The sequence below is a fragment of the Nicotiana attenuata genome, chromosome 1, assembly GCF_001879085.1.
Source record: "Nicotiana attenuata strain UT chromosome 1, NIATTr2, whole genome shotgun sequence".
Classification (NCBI taxonomy): domain Eukaryota; kingdom Viridiplantae; phylum Streptophyta; class Magnoliopsida; order Solanales; family Solanaceae; genus Nicotiana; species Nicotiana attenuata.
In genome coordinates, this window is record NC_031989.1 from 100213728 (window position 1) to 100234676 (window position 20949).

At 39.8% G+C, this 20949-nt stretch overlaps 1 long non-coding RNA gene across 1 annotated transcript; it reads left to right on the top strand.

The window, feature by feature from the left end:
* On the top strand, positions 491-14472 carry LOC109241871. The gene is made up of 3 exons (XR_002070313.1): positions 491-588; positions 13445-13517; positions 14048-14472. It is a non-coding gene; the product is annotated as an uncharacterized LOC109241871 (long non-coding RNA).

The window sequence follows — 20949 nt, forward strand, 5'->3', positions numbered from 1 at the left end:
GAACAATATAATAAATTTAAAATATAAATAGAATTGGCAACAATAAATTTACATCGTTGGCAATACAATTTATTTTTGTCAACAATATGGGTGGGTTGTGGCCTAAATTAAACTTAGCTAATTTTGTTCTTCAGTTTTCCGCAAAATCGAAGGCGGCGAAATTTTATCTTGTTAATTACTTTTCCGGATTTTTAGCCCAGTCTTTTAGTTACCATTCTAGAAAGGTCTTGTGTCGTTGCCGTACTTTATAAGAAAATATAGTAGTGTTAAAATATAATAAATTAGCAATAATTTATTTTTTGTTGGTATATAGAACCCTTAATTTTCTCAAAGTTTTGTTCACGCCTGAAGTTTCTCAACAGGTTTAGTTTGTGGCCTAAAATTTAGCCAAGTATTTTCAACTTTCCGCCAAAAGAAACGCGGCAAACCTATTTTTTACGCAAAGCAGTTTTTTTATTTTCAATTAACTTTTCCTTGATCCTTAGCCTATTTCAGTTACCGTTCTAGCTAGGTTTTTTCCTTTATTGTTCGATAACTTTGAGCAACTGGTTCTGATATTCTTTGCTTCATTCTCGTCTACAAAGTCTGGTGAGTGTTGTTAATTACTATTCATCTCTAATGTGTTTCTTCGCTTGTATCACTGTCCATTCAAGTTATATATTGTTATTTTAACTATATTTTGATATAGTCTTTCTCTGACCTTTCTCCTTATTTATTTTTTTTGGTAAATTGACAGCAAATAATTGAAGGACATCTGCTATTTTATATTTTGTAGGTAATTATATAATGGATAAAAGTTGGATTTTTCTTAGGAATAGAGCATTACCAGAATACTTGAATGGCGTGGAATAATTTTTGAACTTTGCATTTTCAAATCCTAATGTTGGTATAAGAATTCAATGTCCGTGCACTAACTGTAACCATGTGCATAGGAAAATACGAGAAGAAGTGAAAATAGGTTTACTTAGGTGGGGTATAGATCCAACATATAATAGGTGGATTCGTCATGGTGAGTCGGATTCATCTTCAGATGATGAAATAAATTCTAGTGCAGATTCAGATTTAGGAAACGATGATGCTGCCACTTTCGAGATGTTGCATGACATGTATCACGGTGTTCCTATAGATAATATAACTCATGATCAGTCGATGAGTCGGCCGAGTCTAGATATGAAGAACCTAATGCAGAAGCTAAGAGCTTTTATCGGTTGTTAAAGGATGCAGAGCAGAGTTATATCCAGATTGTGAAAAGTTCTCGAAGCTCTCTTTTGTAATGCGTCTTTTTCAAATGAAGTGCTTGCATGGTTGGAGTAATAATTCATTAGACTTTTACTTAAAACTATTAAGTGATGCCTTTTCCAAAGGACATGTGCTCCCTAATTCTATTTATGATGTTCAAAAGATTATTAAAGATTTGGGTCTGAATTATGTTAAAATAGATGCTTGTGTTAATAATTGCATCTTATATAGAAAGGAATATGCGTATCTTGAACAATGTCCTAAATGTGGTGAGAAAAGATGGATAGTACAGAAAGGAGGAGAAGATGACAATGAGGTTGCTTCAAGTAAATTGAGTAAGAGAAAGAAAGGAATTCCTAGAAAAATTCTTAGATACTTTCCTTTGATCCCAAGATTACAACGGTTGTTTATGACTAAACGAACCGCGGAAGATATGAGATGGCGTAAAAATAAGCGAGTTGATGATGGAGTATTAAGGCATCCAGCTGACTCACTGACATGGAAAACTTTTGATGAGAAACATTTGGATTTTGCATCAGATCCACGTAAAGTAAGACTTGGACTTGCTTCAGATGGTTTTAATCCTTTTGGTTCCATGAGTAATGCCTACAGTATGTGGCCAGTATTTTGGATTCCGTATAATCTTCCCCCATGGCTATGCATGAAACAATCTAATATTTTGTTATCCTTGCTTATTCCTGGCCCAAAAAGCCCTGGTATGGATATAGATGTGTATCTCCAACCTTTGGTTGATGATTTGAAAAATTTATGAGAGGATGGAATTGAGACGTGTGATGCTTTTAAGCAACAAAATTTTCAATTGCGTGCTTCTTTGTTGTGGACAATTAATGACTTTTCAGCATATGCCATGTTGTCCGGTTGGAGCACAAAAGGTAAATTTGCTTGTCCAGTTTGTCATGTAAATACTTGCTCCATTTACTTGAAATATGGTCGAAAGCATTGCTATATGGGTCATCGTAGGTTTTTGGAAATAAATCATCCTTATCGTTGGACCAAAAGTTCTTTTGATAACACAAGGGAAGAAAGACCTGCACCACAAGCATTGAGTGGAGATGATGTGCTAGCACAACTAAATACATCCTTACAAGGATCCATGGGTGACAACACAAGAAAAAGAAAACGAGATGCCGAAAGACGTGACAACTGGAAGAAGAGAAGTATATTCTTTGAACTCCCATATTGGAGAACTGCATTGTTGAGACATAATTTGGATGTAATGCATATAAAAAAAATATTAGTGAAAGCATGATAGGAACGTTGTTGGATATTGACGGAAAAATAAAGGACACATTGAAATCTCGATTGGACATACAAGAGATGAGAATCAAAAAGCCTCTTCATCCAATAAAATGTGGGGATAAGTACATACTTCCTCCTGCTAGTTATACAATGTCCAAAACTGAGAAGATTAAATTCTGTCAACTCATCAAAGATGTCAAGTTTCCTGATGCTTATGCTTCTAACCTAAGTCGTTGTGTCAACGTTAAGGAAGCTAGACTTTTTGGACTTAAAATTCACGATCACCATGTTCTTTTCCAACGTATCTTTCCACTTATCATCAATGGGATTTTGCCAAAGAATGCATATGATCCGTTAATTGAATTGTCATTATTCTTTAGTGATTTGTGCGCTAAGGAGTTGCATATGGATATGTTAGATAAAATAGATAACAGTATACGGGTGACAATTTGCAAACTAGAACGTATGCTCCTACCATCATTCTTTGATGTTATGGTTCATTTGGCAATCCATTTAGCAAAGGAGGGTGGTCCTGTTCAATTTCGATGGATGTATTTCATCGAGAGGTCAAATTTTTACTACTCTAAATTTTTATTTTAGTTGAAATTTGCTCAAAACTAATATATCTTTACTTAACAGAATGTTGCGCACATTAAAAGGTTATGTACGCGACATGGATCGCCCAGAAGGGTCAATTGCTGAGGGCTATCTTGCAGAGGAATGCATGGCATTCTATTCCAAATATTTGACTGATATGGAGACAAAGGAAAATCGTCCGGATAGAAATTCTAATTCTTCCAACATGGATCCTAATGGCTTATCTGTATTCAGTTGTCGTGGTAAGCCATTTGGAGGGGGTGATTGGACAAAATTGAATGATCTTGAAATCAAGCAAGAACATTTTTACATCCTTCAAAATTGTGCAGAAATTGGCCCTTTTATCGAGTAAAATACTTTTCACTTAGTTTACATTCTTTTCTTGTTATGAATTCTTTCAATGACTATCTTGTAATGTTTTCATTTTATTTTAATTTTCACCATCTACGGGGAACTGTCACGACTAGGATTTTTCACCCTCGGGAGTCGTGATGGCGCCTACTAATGAAAGCTAGGCAAGCCGACTGTTTGAACCAATTACCTTTTTTCCATTTTAATCCTTTAACAATTATGAAACAACAACTTATAGACAATGGAATTTATAACAAGCGGAAGAGAAACAGTAAATCTATGTGAATATATCCAATACAACTGTTTGAACAACTACTACCCAGAACTGGTGTCACAGCTACACAGACAGTCAAAGATTACTACAAAAAAAAGGTCTGAATGAAATAACAAAATATTGTCTCTGGGATTACATAAAAGAAACAGGAATAATAGATAGAGGGAGACGCCACGCCTGCAGGGCTACCTCGGAATCTCCGACTGGACTGAAGGCAGCCACCCAAGCTAAGGTCTGAATGCTGCTGCTCCGGGATCACCACACGCTGCAGAGTGTAGTATCAGCACAACCGACCTCATGTACTGGTAAGTGCCTAGCCTAATCTCGGCGAAGTAGTGACGAGGCTAGGACCAGACTACCAAATAAACCTGTGCAGTTATATAATGTACAACGGAATATAAAACAGAAATAAACAAGTAAGGATAGAGGGGGACATGCTGCGGGAGAAATATCATCTACCAACAGAAATTTAAGAGGTAAAACATAAAGAACAATTTAACGTTCACTGTAAAAGAATAAGGAACTCGTAACCAATCAATAAGCACTTTTACTATCTATTGTTGCGGCGCGCAACCCGATCCGAATCATAAAAACACTGTTGCGGCATGCAACCCGATCCATATCATTTATCACTCTTGCGGCGTGCAACCCGATCCAAATCATAAAAACAATATTGCGGCGTGCAACCCGATCCATATCATTTATCACTGTTGCGGCGTGCAACCCGATCCAATCATATTATTGTTGTGGCGTTCAACCCGATCCAAACATAATATTGTTGCGGCGTGCAACCCGTTCCACATATACAGTTCAACACCAAATCACAAAGGGAGTCCCGGCAAGGGCTCAATAAATAAACAACACTATCCCGGCAAGGGAATCGACAGTATAAGTAAATACGTCCCGGCAAGGGAAAATCAGCTATAACCAAACTTGTTCCAATATCTAACTTCCTCAACTAGCACCAATACGCAATCATGAGTAATTTCCACGAGAATAATCATAATCCTTGCTCAACACAGAGAATCAACCACTTAGGCATTCATAGTATTTATTAAGAACACAACAATTTCACATTACAACTCACGGTCATGCTTGACACCAACGTCTCGTCACCATTCCTATACGTCGTACTCAACAAGTAACACGTAACAAATAGGACACAACTCCTAATCCCTCAAGCTAAGGTTAGACCAAATACTTACCTTGAACTTCCACGGCCAACTCAAGCCTCAAACACCGCTTTTCCTTTATAATTCGCCTCCAAACAACTCGTATCTAATCCAAATTGATTTAACAACATCAATAAATGCAAAAGAATTCATACCCAATGCTTAATTATAGATTTCCTATCATTCTTCCCAAAAAGTCAAAAATCGACCCCGGGCCCGCTTGGTCGAAACTCGAGGTTCGGACCAAAGCCCGATCACACATTCACCCACGAGACCAAATATGCAATAAGTTTCAAAATTCGACCCCAAAACGAGGTCTAAATCCCAATTAATCAAAAGCCCTAACTCTACCCAAATCCCAAATTTTCTACCATTAAAACCCTAGGATTTTAGATAAAAGTTGACGAAAACATTAGAGAGTTGAAAGAATTTAGTTAAGGCCTCGGAACGCAGAATTCATTTCTAAAATAAGTGATGACCTTTTGGGTCATCACATTCTCCACCTCTAAAACAATCGTTCGTCCTCGAACGGACATAAGAAGAAGTACCTGAGTCGGGGAAAATATGGGGATAACAGCTCCACATGTCGGACTCGGACTCCCAGGTCGATGCCTCAGCAGGATGACCTCTCCACTAAACACAAACAGAAGGAAAACTCTTCGATCTCAACTGACGAACCTGCCGGTCTAGAATAGCTACCGGCTCTTCCTGATAAGACAAGTCCTTGTCCAACTGGACAGTGCTGAAATCTAACACGTAGGATGGATCGCTGTGATACTTTCGAAGCATGGACACATAAAACACTAGATGCACGGCTGATAAGCTCGGCGACAACGCAAGTCTGTAGGCCACCTCCCCCACTCGATCAAGAATCTCAAACGGGCCAATGAACCTAGGGCTAAGCTTGCCCTTCTTCCCAAATCTCATCACGCCCTTCATAGGCGACACTCGAAGCAATACCCGCTCACCGACCATGAATGCCAAATCACGAACTTTACGGTCGGCATAACTCTTTTGCCTGGACTGGGATGTACGAAGCCTATCCTGAATGATCTTGACCTTGTCCAAGGCATCCTGCACTAGATCTATACCGAACAACCGAGCCTCTCCCGGCTCGAACCATCCAACCGGCGACCGGCACCGCCTACATACAAAGCCTCATAAGGAGCCATCTGGATACTCGACTAATAGCTGTTGTTGTAGGCAAACTCTGCTAAAGGCAAAAACTGATCCCACGAGCCTCCAAAGTCGATGACACAAGCTCGGAGCATATCCTCCAAAATCTAATAGTTCGCTCGGACTGCCCATCCGTCTGAGGATGAAACGATGTGCTCAACTCAACCCGTGTGCCCAACTCTCGCTGAACTGCTCTCCAGAAATGTGAGGTAAACTGTGTACCTTGGTCCAAAATGATAGACACGGGCACACCATGAAGGCGAACAATCTCCCGGATATAGATCTCAGCTAATCTCTCGGAAGCATATGAGACTGCCAAAGGAATGAAATGTGCTCACTTGGCCAGCCTATCAATAATAACCCACACTGCATCGAACTTCCTCTAAGTTCGTAGGAGTCCAACAGCGAAGTCCATAGTGATACGCTCCCATTTCCACTCAAGAATCTCAATCTTCTAGAACAGACCACCAGGTCTCTGATGCTCGTACTTAACCTACTGACAATTCAAACACCGAGCCACATATACAACAATGTCCTTCTTCATTCTCCTCCACCAATAATGCTGCCGCAAATCCTTATACATCTTAGCAGCGCCTAGATGAATAGAGTACCGAAAACTATGGGCCTCCTCTAAAATCAACTCCCGGAGCCCATCCACATTAGGCACACAAACTCGACCCTGCAATCTCAGAACTTCATAATCTCCCAAGGTAACCTGCTTGGCACCTCCGTGCTACACCGTGTCTCTAAGGACACACAAATGAGGATCATCATACTGCCGATCTCGGATACGCTCCAACAAAGAAGAGCGAGCAACTGTGCAAGCTAATACACGGCTAGGCTCAGAAACATCCAACCTCACAAACTGATTGGCCAAGGCCTGAACATCTAGAGAAAGCGGTCTCTCACCGACTGGAATATAAGCAAGACTGCCCAAACTGGCTGACTTCCTACTCAAAGCATCGGCCACCACATTGGCCTTTCCCGGATGATATAAGATGGTGATATCATAGTCTTTCAACAGCTCCAACCACCTTCTCTGCCTCAAGTTTAGCTCCTCCTGCTTGAACAAGCACTGCAGACTCTTGTGATTCGTAAATACCTCACATGCCACGCCATATAGATAATGCCTCCAAATCTTCTAACGTGAACAATGGCTGCCAACTCCAAATCATGAACCAGATAGTTTTTCTCATGAATCTTCAACTGCCGTGAAGCATAGGCAATGACCTTGCCATCCTGCATCAACACCGCACCAAGTCCAATACGAGATGCATCACAATAAACTGTATATGGTCCTGAACCTGTGGACAAAACCAACACCGGTGCCGTAGTCAAAGCTGTCTTGAGCTTCTGAAAGCTCGCCTCACACTCGTCCGACCACCTGAACTGGGCACCCTTCTGGGTCAACCTGGTCATCGGGGCTGCAATAGACGAAAAACCCTCCACAAACCGACGATAATAGCCTGCCAAACCCAAGAAACTCCGAATCTCTTTAGATGATGCGGGTCTAGGCTAGTTCTCGACTGCCTCTATCTTCTTTGGATCAACCTGAATACCCTTTGCTGATACAACATGACCTAGGAAAGCAACTGACCCCAACCAGAACTCACACTTTGAAAACATGGCATACAACTGACTGTCTCTCAAAGTATGAAGAACCACTCTCAGATGCTGCTCGTGCTCCTCCCGACTGCGGGAATAGATCAAAATATCATCAATAAAGACTATCACGATCGAATCCAAGTAAGGTCTGAACACTTGGTTCATCAAATCCATAAAAGCTGCTGGGGCATTTGTCAACCCGAATGACATCAGCAAGAACTCATAATGCCCGTACCGAGTGCGGAAAGCTGTCTTAGGGACATCGGATGCCCTAATCCTCAACTGGTGGAGCAAGATCTCAAGTCAATCTTCGAAAATACCTTGGCAACCAGAAGCTGATAAAAAAATCATCAATCCTCGACAGTGGATACTTATTCTTGATTGTAACCTTGTTCAACTGCCGGTAATCTATACACATTCGCATCGATCCATCCTTCTTCTTAACGAACAACACCGGCGCACCCCAAGGCGAGATACTAGGTCTAATGAAGCCTTTCTCAAGAAAGTCTTGCAACTGCTCCTTCAATTCTTTCAACTCAAGCGGGGACATATGATGCGGCGGGATAAAAATGGGCTGAGTGCCCAGAGCCAAATCAATGCAAAAGTCAATATCCCTATCGGGTGGCATACCTTGCAGGTCTGAAGGAAATACCTCAGGAAACTCACGAATAACAGGCACAGGATCAATAGAAGGAACCTCAGCACTAAAATCACGAACATAGGCCAAATAGGCCAAACACCCCTTCTCGACCATACACCGAGCCTTCACATAAGAGATAACACTACAGGTGGAATGACCAGGAGTCCTTCTCCACTCTAAACGAGGTAAACCTGGAAAGGCTAAGGTCACAGTCTTGGCATGACAGTCCAAGATAGCGTGGTAAGGTGGTAACCAGTCCATCCCCAATATGACATCAAAATCCACCATGTCCAGCAGTAATAAGTCTGCTTGGGTCTCAAGACCCCCAATCACAACTACGCAATATCGATGAACATGATCTACTACAATAGAATCACCCACCGGTGTAGACACATAAATAGGAGCACTCAAAGAATCACTAGGCATCACCAGATACGGTGCAAAATAAGATGACACATAGGAGTAGGTAGACCCTGGATCAAATAAAACTTAAGCATCTCTGCTACAAACCAGAACAGTACCTGTGATAACTGCATCGGAAGCCTCAGCCTCAAGCCTGGATGGAAGAGCATAACATCGGGGCTGAGCCACACCACCCTGAACTACATCTCAGGGACGGCCTCTAGCTGCCTGACCTCCACCTCTAATACCTCTACCTCCACCTCTAGCACATCTACCCCTACCCCTAGCTGGTGGAGTGGGCGGTGGAACACCTGGTGCCAGAACCATAGCACGGGAACCCTGCTGCTGTGACTGAGTACCCACTAATCTCGAACAAGCCCTCCGGATATAACCATACTCACCACACTCAAAGCATCCACCTGAGTGCTGCGGCTGAGGAAACTGAGACTGACCCTGGCGACCTGAATGACCACCCCGAAAACTCTGGAGCGACGGTGCACTGATAGGAGCTGGTGGTGCACTGTAGGGCTGCTGATCAGAATACTGCATATGAGAACCACGGCCACCTGAAGCGCCGTGAGAAACCTGAAGTGCTGACTGAAAAGGCCTAGGAGGATGGCATCTACCATACGAATCCCTGCCTTCAGACGAGGCTCCACTGAATCTTCCTGAATGACGAGGCCTCTTGTCAGACCCCTAACCACCTCCCGGCGGCAGAACCATCTCCACTCTCCTGCCCACATTGGCTGCCTCCTGAAAAGAAATCTCACTCCCTGTCTCCTTAGCCATCTGAAGTCGAATCGGCTAAATAAGTCCCTCAATGAACCTCCTCACCCTCTCTCTCTCTCGGTGGGAAGTATGATAAGAACATGACGGGCCAAGTCGATGAATCCGGTCTCATACTGAGTAACGGTCATAGAACCCTGCTGGAGACGCTCAAACTGCCTCCGATAGATATCTCTCTGAGTGATAGGGAGAAATTACTCCAGAAATAGCTGAGTAAACTGCTCCCAAATCAAAGCTGGTGATCCGGCTGGTCTAGCTAAACAATAATCTCTCCACCAAGTCTTGGCGGATCCAGACAAGTGGAAAGTAGCAAAGTCAACCCCATTGGTCTCTACTATCCCCATGTTCCTGAGAACCTCATGACAACTGTCTAGATAATCCTGGAGATCCTCAGAAGATGCACCGCTGAAAGTAGTAGTGAAGATCTTGGTGAACATGTCCAATCTTCACAAGGCATCGGCAAACATAGCTGCTCCATTACCGGTCTGAGCTACCACACCCGGCTGAACTGCTCCAACTGGATGAGCTGCTAGAGTCTGAAACTGGGGAGCCATCTGCTCCGGAGTGCGAGTAGCAGGAGTCTGGGCTCCTCCTCCAGCCTGAGAGACGGTTGGTGCTACAGGAAGCAAGCCTGCCCGGGTGACACTCTCCATAAAGCCCACTAGACGGACCAGAGCATCCTGGAATACTGGGGTAGCAATAAACCCCTCTGGGACCTGAGCTGGGCTAACCGGAACTGTCTGGCCGAAACCTCATCATCAAAGTAAACCTGAGGCTCCGCCGCTGGTGCTGCTGCCCTGGGCTGAGCTCTACCCCTACCTCGGCCTCTAGCACGGCCTCAACCTCACCCTCTGCCCCTCGTGGGAGCTGCTGCTGGGGGCTCGAGCTGCTGATCGGTGGATGAGGAAGCGCGTGTTCTCGGCATCTGCGAAGGAATAGAGTAGAAATTCAATCAGCATTGAGAAACCAAACCGCACGACATGAAAGAATAGATGTGAAATTTTTCCTAAATCGCTAGCCTCTAAGTATAAATACAGACGTCTCCGTACCAATCCCTCAAACTCTACTAAGCTTGTCTGTGAACTGTGAGACCCATGTAACCTAGAGCTCTGATACCAACTTATCACGATTCGGATTTTCCACCCCCGTGAGTCGTGATGGCGCCTACTAATGAAAGCTAGGCAAGCCAACTATTTGAACCAATTACCTTTTTTCCATTTTAATCCACTAACAATTATGAAACAATAACTTATAGACAGCGGAATTTATAACAAGCGGAAGAGAAACAGTAAAGCTATGTGAATATATCCAATACAACTGTTTGAACAACTACTACCCAGAACTGGTGTCACAGCTACACAGACAGTCTAAGATTACTACAAATAAAGGTCTGAATGAAATAACAAAATACTGTCTCTGCGTAGATAAAAGTTTCAAAATTCGATCCCAAAACGAGGTCTAAATCCTAATTAATCAAAAGCCCTAACTCTACCCAAATCCCTAATTTCTACCATTAAAACCCTAGGATTTTAGATAAAAGTTGATGAAAACATTAGAGAGTTGAAAGAAATTAGTTAATGAACACTTACTTATGATTTGGGAAGAAATCCTCTCGAGAAAATCGCGCTAGGCCTTCTATTTTTGTGAAAATTTCAAAGAGAAAACGCTGAAGTTTTATTTTAAAAAAGACTCCACTGCCCGACTCTCGCACCTGCGGTGCTTGGGTCGCACCTGTGAAGTCGCACGTGCGGAAGATTTACCGCGTCTGCGGAAATGATTAGGCCCGCTGGGGCCGCATCTGCGAGAGCAGATCCGCTCCTACGGAACCGCTACAGCGGAAGCTTGTTCGCATCTGCGAGGGGCTAGACCGCACCTGCGACCCACTATTCGCACCTGCGGTGCTTGGCTCGTAGGTGCGGTTACACCAAAACTGATGCAACAGTAGTGTTTTTCCTAAATCTAAATACCCTGGAACCTACTCAAAACTCACCCGAGCCCTCGGAGCTCCAAACCAAAGATGCATACTAACTCAAAAATATCATATGAACTTATCCGTGCGATCAAATCGCCAAAATAACATCAACAACTACGAATTTAGCATCAAAATCATGAAATCACATAAGAACCTCAAATTTTCCAATTTTCTCAAATACGGTCTGATTCACGTCATTTCAAGTCCGTTTCTTACCAAATTTCACAGACTCGACTTAAACCACATATAAGACTTGTACCGGGCTCCGGAACAAGAATACGGGCCCGATACCATCAAATTTTAAACACATTTTATTTTCAAAAACTCATAGATATTCTAGAAAACAATTTTCTTTAAAAATTCATTTCTCGGGCTTGGGACCTCGGAATTCGATTCGGGCATACGCCCAAGTCTCATATTTTCCTACGGACCTTCCGGGATCGTCAAATTACGGGTACGGATCCGTTTACCCAAAATGTTGACCGAAGTCAACTTAAATTCATTTTAAAGTCAAAATTCATCATTGTTCACAGATTTTCACATAATGACTTTCCGCTTACGCGCCCGGACTGCACACGCAAATTGAGGTGATGCTGAAAGAGGTTTTTAAGGCCTTGGAATGCAGAATTCATTTTTAAAACAAGTGATGACCTTTTGGGTCATCACAGGAACACTTAGAAATATTAACAAAGGAGAATAACAGAAATGTTTCCAAGAGGCACAAGGAGGAATTTCCTTTATGGTTCCAGAAAAAGGTAACTTATATAATCTAATGTTGGTTGATATTTATTTAGGACAACTCTTAAATTTTATTTTTATTTAGTACTAATATTTGTGAGTTTGTAATTAATAGGTGATACAATTAAAAGATAACGGTGACAATCGAATTACTGATCAATTGCTAGCTTTGGCAAGAGGTCCAGATTTACGAGTTGAATGCCATAATGGATATGTTATGAATGGTTTTAGGTTTCAAATAATGGCATCTGAGAAATTTTTAAAAACTCAAAATAGTGGTGTAGTTGTTAAGAGTGATGTATATACAAAAAATGTTGATTATTATGGTAAGATAAGAAGAATATTAGAAATCCAATATCTAGACAAAAATTCAGTGACATTATTCCAATGTGACTGATTTGAAGTTCTGCCTCAGGGTCGAAGTCAAAGAAGAGGTTACCAAAGGGATGAATATGGATTCATATGTATGGATGTGACACGACTTCATTACACAAATGATCCATTTATTCTAGGTTCACAAGCTCAATCTATGTATTATGTTAAATATGATCAAAATGAGAATTGAAATGCAGTGGTAAGGGTAAGACCATGAAACTTGTATGATGTACCCAAACAAGATGATGAAACAGAGCCATATCAATTAACTGACCTGGTTGAAAGGGAAGAGCAAAATCTTTAAGTACAATCAGACAATGATATGATTAGAATACAAAGAGAAGATATTGATGGATTGAGCGTTGAAGCACCTTCTCTCAATAATGAGGAAGAAATAGACTATGAATCTGATCATGAAGACAGGGATGACTCAACAGATGAAGAATATTTTTCTGAGAATGAACATGAGGAAAAAGAGGATGATGATTGGCTGTGAGGATGAATGTGATTTTTCACAACCTTGCCCAAATGGTTAATTTCTCCTTTCTGCTTCTCGTTTTATTTCTTTATTATGTTTGCTACAATATAAATTTATTTAATATTTAGAAAGTTTAGCTTTGTTCCATGCCAAATACTGAGTCAAAATATATTATGAATACATGATTTTATATCTAACAATTCTTATTTAGTCACTATATTTGTTTATTTTTACATAAATAGTTTGTTTGGTCATACACCTTAATCTATAATTGTGTTGTTGGATAGATTATTTTCTGATTGACAATATGTGCAATGTGTTGCCTTCACTTCTACTTTCAACTAGTCTCTAGTATAACTCTTTTGAATATGTCTTGCAGATTATTAAGATGGCAGATGCGCATGTTTTTGATAGTGCTGAACCTGCTGGAGTAATTTCGAACCTACAACCACGTGAGTTGATTCATTCAGTAAAAGTAGCTTTGTGAAATCTCATGCTTATATAACTTAATAGAAACAAACTTTTTATGCCTTCAAATTTGGTAATAAATTCTCATAAAGAGTTGGATTTGATTATTTGACTTATTGATTTGCCTGTAGTCACTTTGAGTGAAGTATGATATTAATATATACTTTAAATATTAAAAAAACATAAGCTCTTTTGAACTACTAATATTTAAAATTTCCTCATGCATTTCAAGCTGAAGATACAGTAGGTTGTTAGTTTCTATTTATAGTATGAACATTCACTTTGTATAGGAAGAGAAATTGTTCTCCATCTATTTGTGGATTAGAGATCACATCTTTATATTATTTATAAACTGTAGCTACTTGGGAAGTTGAAGTTTATAAGGACTTCATATGAAAAATACCATACCTAAGGTCGATAAATCTATTTTCTTAGTAGTCATTTTTCTCAGTTATGAATTGATGTTGAAGTTTTCTGAAGTCGTTCATTTTAATATTTTTATGTATTGCTGAAGGACAAATGAGAAAGGGAAGGGGGAAGACAAGAGGGTTTTCAATCCAAAAGAAATGCAAAAATAATTCCAATGGAAAGCTAGAGGTGATTATCCCACCCGATCGAACAGTAGCAGTTGGTCCTGGAGATAGTGACTTTGTTATTGAGCTTTCGGTCACTGTTGACCATAATGCTAAGCATGATGTCAAATCTTGAAAGAAAGTTTCTGATCTAGCAAAAGAAAAGATTGTTGCTCATATGTCGGTAATTCTCTTTGTGTAATTTAAGTTTATAATTATTGTTCTTGAGTGAGTCAACTAATACGCGGTAAAGTTCTTTTCGGTATCTGTTGTAGGAATATTGTGAGATAGATCTTATTATTTAATTACTCTGCGACGAAGTTTGTAGAAGTACACTGTGTTTGCTTGAAATTTTCCTACTGGTGCAACTAGGGAATAATCTGCCCATTCTTATGATATCACATGATATTTTCTACTGGTGCAACAATTGATCACATGATATTCTCTATTGGTGCAACTAGGGAACAATCTGCCATATTCTTATGATATCACATGATATTCTTATGAATAATCTGCCAATTTTAATGTTTGTCGCATGTAATTACAAAAAGTTATTTTGTCGACCTGATGAGAAAAATAGATTAAACCGCGCACTGAATTGTTGATTTGATTCCTCTTACATTATAGCTTCTTAGGGTTAGCTACACCTGTTCTCTTGAAATTGTATTTTGAAGGAAAGTTGCGTTCCTGATTTTATACAAGTTAGAACATGGACATTAGGTGGAGGATGGACAATAGATCTAATTTATAGAGTACATAAGGCTATGTTAAGTGCCTATTTTCATGCAAAGACATGTATATGTCAAATCTCAAAAACTACAAGCTGGTAGTAAATGCCATAGCATCGGTAAGTTGTGCCTGGTATCATGAATCTTCATACCCTTGAGTTGGTGGAAGAAAAAGATGGAAAATTACGAAAAAATGTATTCGATAAGAAATAGAAGTTAATGCTCTTATATGTCCATGAATCTGCCATAGAAAATTATGAAGAAACAATATTCTATGTACTTATATATATGAACTAGGGAATAGTCTGTCATATTCTTTTGATAATCTCTACTGGTGCAACAGTTGATCAATGTTGCAAGTAACTTCTATTCATCGTTATATCTCCATGTGATATCACAAGAATATGAGGTTGATCAATGTTGCAACTAAATTTCTGTGATATAAACAGTTCATAAAAACAGCTGCCCATTATAGTAATAGTCTGTATAAAGATCAGTAGGCATATTTGTTAATCTAATGGTTCCAGCTTTTGAAATCCTTTATTACAGATTCCACATACAAATCTATTTTATTGCTAGTAGAGCCTTAGGTGACAAAGCTATCACTTTTAATTTTTTAATTTGAGTGCATGACGCCTTCGAAATTCCAGACACGCAACATAATAGGGATATTATCCTTCATACAGTCAATAATTTGTATCGATATCGCCGTAGTAGGCTCCATGATCATTTTAAGAAATTTGCTTCAAAGGGGGAACGATTGCAAAACATACCAGAAGATGTCACTGAAGTTGAATGAAAATTCTTGGTGGAGTATTTCGACTCTGATCCTTTCAAGGTAGTCAAATGAAATATGCACAAAAGCTATTATTTAGCTAAAATAATTCTGGAAAATGCCTAGTTCAACAAGGGAAGTTTCAAAAAAAAAAAAAAACTAAGAAAGCAATCATATACCTGCAAAATGGAACTTAAATTCTCATGACCATACTCAAAGTCTTGTTTATTTCTTATTTTACTTTTTATACTTGAATCATATCATTGATACATATTCAATGTATCAAATGAGTGCCAGAAACAAAATAAACAAGGCAAAACAAGGAATCAATCACATTTGCAGCAGAAAATCGTTTGGGGCAATCTCTTTTGAAGAGATGAGATATGTCTTCTTTTATGAACTTAGTAATTATTTCTTCTATAACGTAATTTGATGTATTTTGTTAGAGAGATGCAATCACCGAAAAAGAGTCAAACTTTCAGAAACTTTGGAAAAAAACTCACATGAAAAATGGTCATTGGGTCAACGATGTCGCTGCTGAATTGAATGTACATACAAAACTCTAATCCTCAATCCTATGATACAGATTTTTCGCATCGGAGTTTGCTGCAACCACTTATTTTTTGTTGCGAAAAATATTTTTCGCAACGACAACCAATATATTGCAACAAAAAATGTTGTTGCAAATTCCGTAATTTCTTGTAGTGAAAAGAATAAAACTAAAAGAAATTCAACAAATATTTCTTACCTCAAAAACAATAACGGACAAGAACAGTGTTTCAGCCCTGCAAGATTTGCAAGAAAAGTAGTTTCTCCAAGGATACAGAGATTAAGTTTGCCATCATAATAGGAATATGCAGTATATCAACAAGAAATACAGTTTTTCCCGAAGTGAGTTTCAGGTGAACTTTACTTTTACCCAAGACTTTAGTAGTACTTAAGTCTCCAAGTTAGACCTCTTCTTTATCATTCTCTACAGGAGTATAAGAAGAAAATGCTTCTCGATTTGTATAAATGTGCCGAGTAGCTCCAGAATTTACCACCCATTCTTTTGCATGAACCACAATAGTTACTTGAGAAATAACAACCACAATAATATCACCTCCAACAACTAAGTTACCCTTAGGATTATTAGTTTTTCCTTTGTCATTTCCTGCACTTTACTTACACTATGAGGCATGATGACCTGGTGTTCCACAAACAAAATAAGAGCCTTTTTTCTCTCTTAAGGTTCAGATTTTTGGGCTTCTAACCTTGAGACTTTTCTCATATCTTTTGCAGTTGCTACTGCTACTTTTTACTAAATTTGCTTTGAGAATTTTCATCCTAGCGTTGTCAGATTCTTTTTTTTTGAATCTTCAATTAGGATGTGGGTCATAATTTCTTCAATGGTGAAACTTTTCTGTTTGTGTTTTAGGCTATTCTTGTAGTTAATTCGTGAGTCAGGTAGCTTCTCAATTGGCATGCCAGCAGCAAATTTTACTGGTAATGATATCCCGTCGGCCTTCAAGTGTTCTCGCAAATTTTTATATACGTTAATTTGCATATTCATCTCTCTATCATTTGTCATCTGTCATCTACCACAGGTAATGTCACGATCCCAACCCCGGTAGTGATGGCGCCCAACACAATGCTAGGCAAACCCGACCAATTTAACACTCTCAATCCCGTTCCTTAAAATTCGATACCGATTAACAGAATTTAATTACCAAACTAATATGAATATGTGAAGACCCAAGGGTCATCACCTGTTTTCTTACTCATCCCGTACTTTCGAGGCCTCGAAAACCTCATTTAGGGTTGCCTCGATTTGCATGCGCAGTCCGGATGCGTAACCGGAAAGCTTAAATATGAATTCTGTGTAAAAAATGCTAAATTTTGATATTAATATGGTTAAAGTTGACTTTGGTCAACATTTTGGATAAACAGACCCGGACCCGTGATTTGACGGTCCCGGAGAGTCCGTAGAAAAATATGGGACTTGGGCGTATGCCCGAAATCGAATTCCGAGATCCCAAGCCCGAGAAATAAATTTTTAAAAAGAAATTATTTTTCTGAAATTTATATGGAAATTTGAAATGAAAATGGATTAGAAAGTGTTGGTATCGGGCCCGTATTTTGGTTCCGGTGCCCGGTACAGGTCTTATATGTGGTTTAAGCGCTCCCTGTGAAGTTTGGTTGAAATCGGACGTCATTTGACGTGTTTCGGACTATAAGTTCCAAATTTGAAAGTTTATGAAACTTGAAGGAAAATTAGTGATTTTGAGGTTTGATTCCTTGTTTTGATGTTATTTTGGCGATGTGATCGCACGGATAAGTCCGTAGGAGGTTTTTGAGGTTGTGTGCATGTTGGTTTGTAGCCCCGAGGGCTCGGGTGAGTTTTGGATAGGCGTCGAGTTGCATTTTGAACCTTAGGAAAATCTGGTATCACAGTTCTGCATTTTTCGCATTTGTGAAGCAGGTCTCGCAAATGCGAGCCTGGCATCGCAAATGCGAGGGAAGGGACATTGGACTGGAGTCGCAAATGCGACGAGGGGCTCGCAAATGCGAAGGACCCAGACTCCGCAAAAGCGACAAAATGTTCGCAAATACGAAGTCCTCCCAAGTGGCCCAAGTTCGTAAATGCGAACTAGAATCTCGCAATTCCCAGACCTGCTGGGTTTGCAATTGCGAACCCATGTTTGCATTTTCCACATCTGAGGCCTGCATTTTTCATACTTAGACGAATTTTAAACCCCTTTTCTTCATTCTTTCAAAACACAAACTCCATAGGCGATTTTTCAAGAAATCTATCTTCTCCAAATCATTTGTAAGTCAATTCTTACTTAATTTCTTCAATCTCTAACATCATTAAACATGTTTTCGTCTTAAAATCAAGGATTTTCATGGGTGAAAATGGGGATTTTGGTAGATTTCAAAACAAAACATAGATATGAACTCGCGGGGGAATGGGTAACCGGGTTTTGGTTCGAACCTCGGGTTTTGACCACGTGGGCCCGGGGGCGTTTTGGGAATTTTTGAGTAAAACTTTGGGAAATTCGTTTTCATGCATTCAAATTGATTCGATTAGCATTTGTTGATACATTCAAGTAATTTGTGACTAGATTCGAGCGGTTTGGTGGTGAATTTGAAGGGTAAAGCTATACTAGAGGCTTGAGTTGAGTTTGGAGCATTTGAGGTAAGTGTTTGGTTTAACCTTAGCTTGAGGGAATAGGAGTTGAGTCTTGTTTGCTACTTGCTAATTGTTGAGTACGGTGTATAGGTATGGTGACGAGTATCTATACACTGGTGTCTATCATGACCGTGAGTCCTTATATTGTGTTTATTCTTATCTTGTTGTGCTTTTCCATGCTTAGTTGATGATTCCTATGTGATGAAAGAGTATGAGAAGGAAAATATGAATCGTAAGATTCTTGGGAGCATTGGCTCAAGTGATAAAGCGAGATGTGAAGTAAGAAATGAACGAAAGCTAATGAGTTATTGGTTATTCCCTTGCCGGGATGTTTTGCTGTTTGGTAGACTTGTCTCCCTTGCCGGGATATTGAAATTGTTGTTATTGTTCCCTTGCCGGGATTCCTATTTTGTTTGTCTATTCCCTCGCCCCATTGTTTGTGATTGTTGTTTGGGTGAGGACGAGTGATAAAGCACGAAGGGTGATGCCGTGCACGATTGTGATATGAATACTAATGCACGAAGGAACATTCCGTGCCATGATATGATTACTAATGCACGAAGGAACATTCCGTGCCATGATATGATTACTAATGCACGAAGGAACATTCCGTGTCATGATATGATTACTAATGCACGAGGAACATTCTGTGCCATGATATGATTACTAATGCACGAAGGAACATTCCGTGCCATGATATGAGTACTAATGCACGAAGGAACATTCCGTGCCATGATATGATTACTAATGCACGAAGGAACATTCCGTGCCATGATATGAGTGTTTATGCACGAAGGATCATTCCGTGCCATCATTTTGTGAGGTAAAGCACGAAGGGAGATGCCGTGCACTTTATATGATTGTTTGGGTGAGAATGAGAGTAAAAGCACGAAGGGTGATGTCGTGAATTTGTCTTTGATTTTCCTGATTTCCTTGTTGATGATTGAGTTATGTTGTCCTTTACTTCTATTTATTAATTTTCTTGTTGTTATCAGCTCAAGTGCATTACTTGTCTTATTCCATTATTTCTGTGATTCTTTATGCTGACATTTCCCTTTATCGTGTCACTTGTTATTATTGAACCAAGGTGTCCTTGCGCAACGTTATGTCTTGAATTTATGCCTTAATTGCTACATGATTATGTGACCTAATTGCTACGTGACATTCAACATATAAATTACTAAATTGCCTAATTGCCCCCTTATAATCCATAATTAATTGTTATTTGTCATTATTTGTTCTCCTTGGTAAATCATAAATTCTGTGTATTTGTTGTCTTATGAACTCGTATTAATTGGTGCGTTTGTTAGAGTAAATTTCCTTTTAGAGGAACTATTGATTTATTGAAATGGGAGCGGGTGGTACGCCTACCACGAGTGATATTGAAATGGGAGCGGGTGGTACGCCTACCACGAGATATTGAGAAATGGGATCGGGTTGCACGCCTGCAACAAGATGAGTTGAATATGAAAGTTGCCTTATCTCTTCATTTACTGCTAGAAGTTAAATTGTAGATGTACGCTTTATTATTCCTGAAATTCTATTTCTAACTGTTGCCCCTAAAGCATGCTCCCTTCCCCATCTTAAATTGTTATTTTCTTGCTACGTCTCTGTTGTACTTGTATATATATCTGCACAGGTTTATTTGGTGGTCTGGTCCTAGCCTCGTCACTACTTCGCCGGGGTTAGGCTAGGCACTTACCAGCACATGGGGTCGGTTGTGCTGATACTACACTCTGTGCTATTTTGCACAGATCCCAGGCTTCAGACAGCAGCAGCAATAGAGTGGGAGCAAGCTTTCGGTCCAGTGAGACCCGAGGTAGCCTTGCAGGCGTTCGCAGGCCCTGGCGTCTTCTTTCATCTATGTTCCTGTTTCTTTCATGTAATTCTAGAGACAGTGTCGAGTTTATTTCTTTCAGACCTTTATGTGTAGTATTCTTAGACCGTCTGTGAAACTGTGACATCAGTCTTGGATAGAGGCCTTGGTTGAAGTTTTCCGCAATTCTATTCAGTTTTCTATAATATTGAGACTTCCGCTTATTATTTAATTTTGTTGCTTTTGTATTATTGCCGATAATTGTTAAAAATAATTATGTTATTAATGTAAAGGTAATTAAATTTGGCTTGCCTAGCTCTCATTAGTAGGCGACATCACGACTCCTGAGGGTG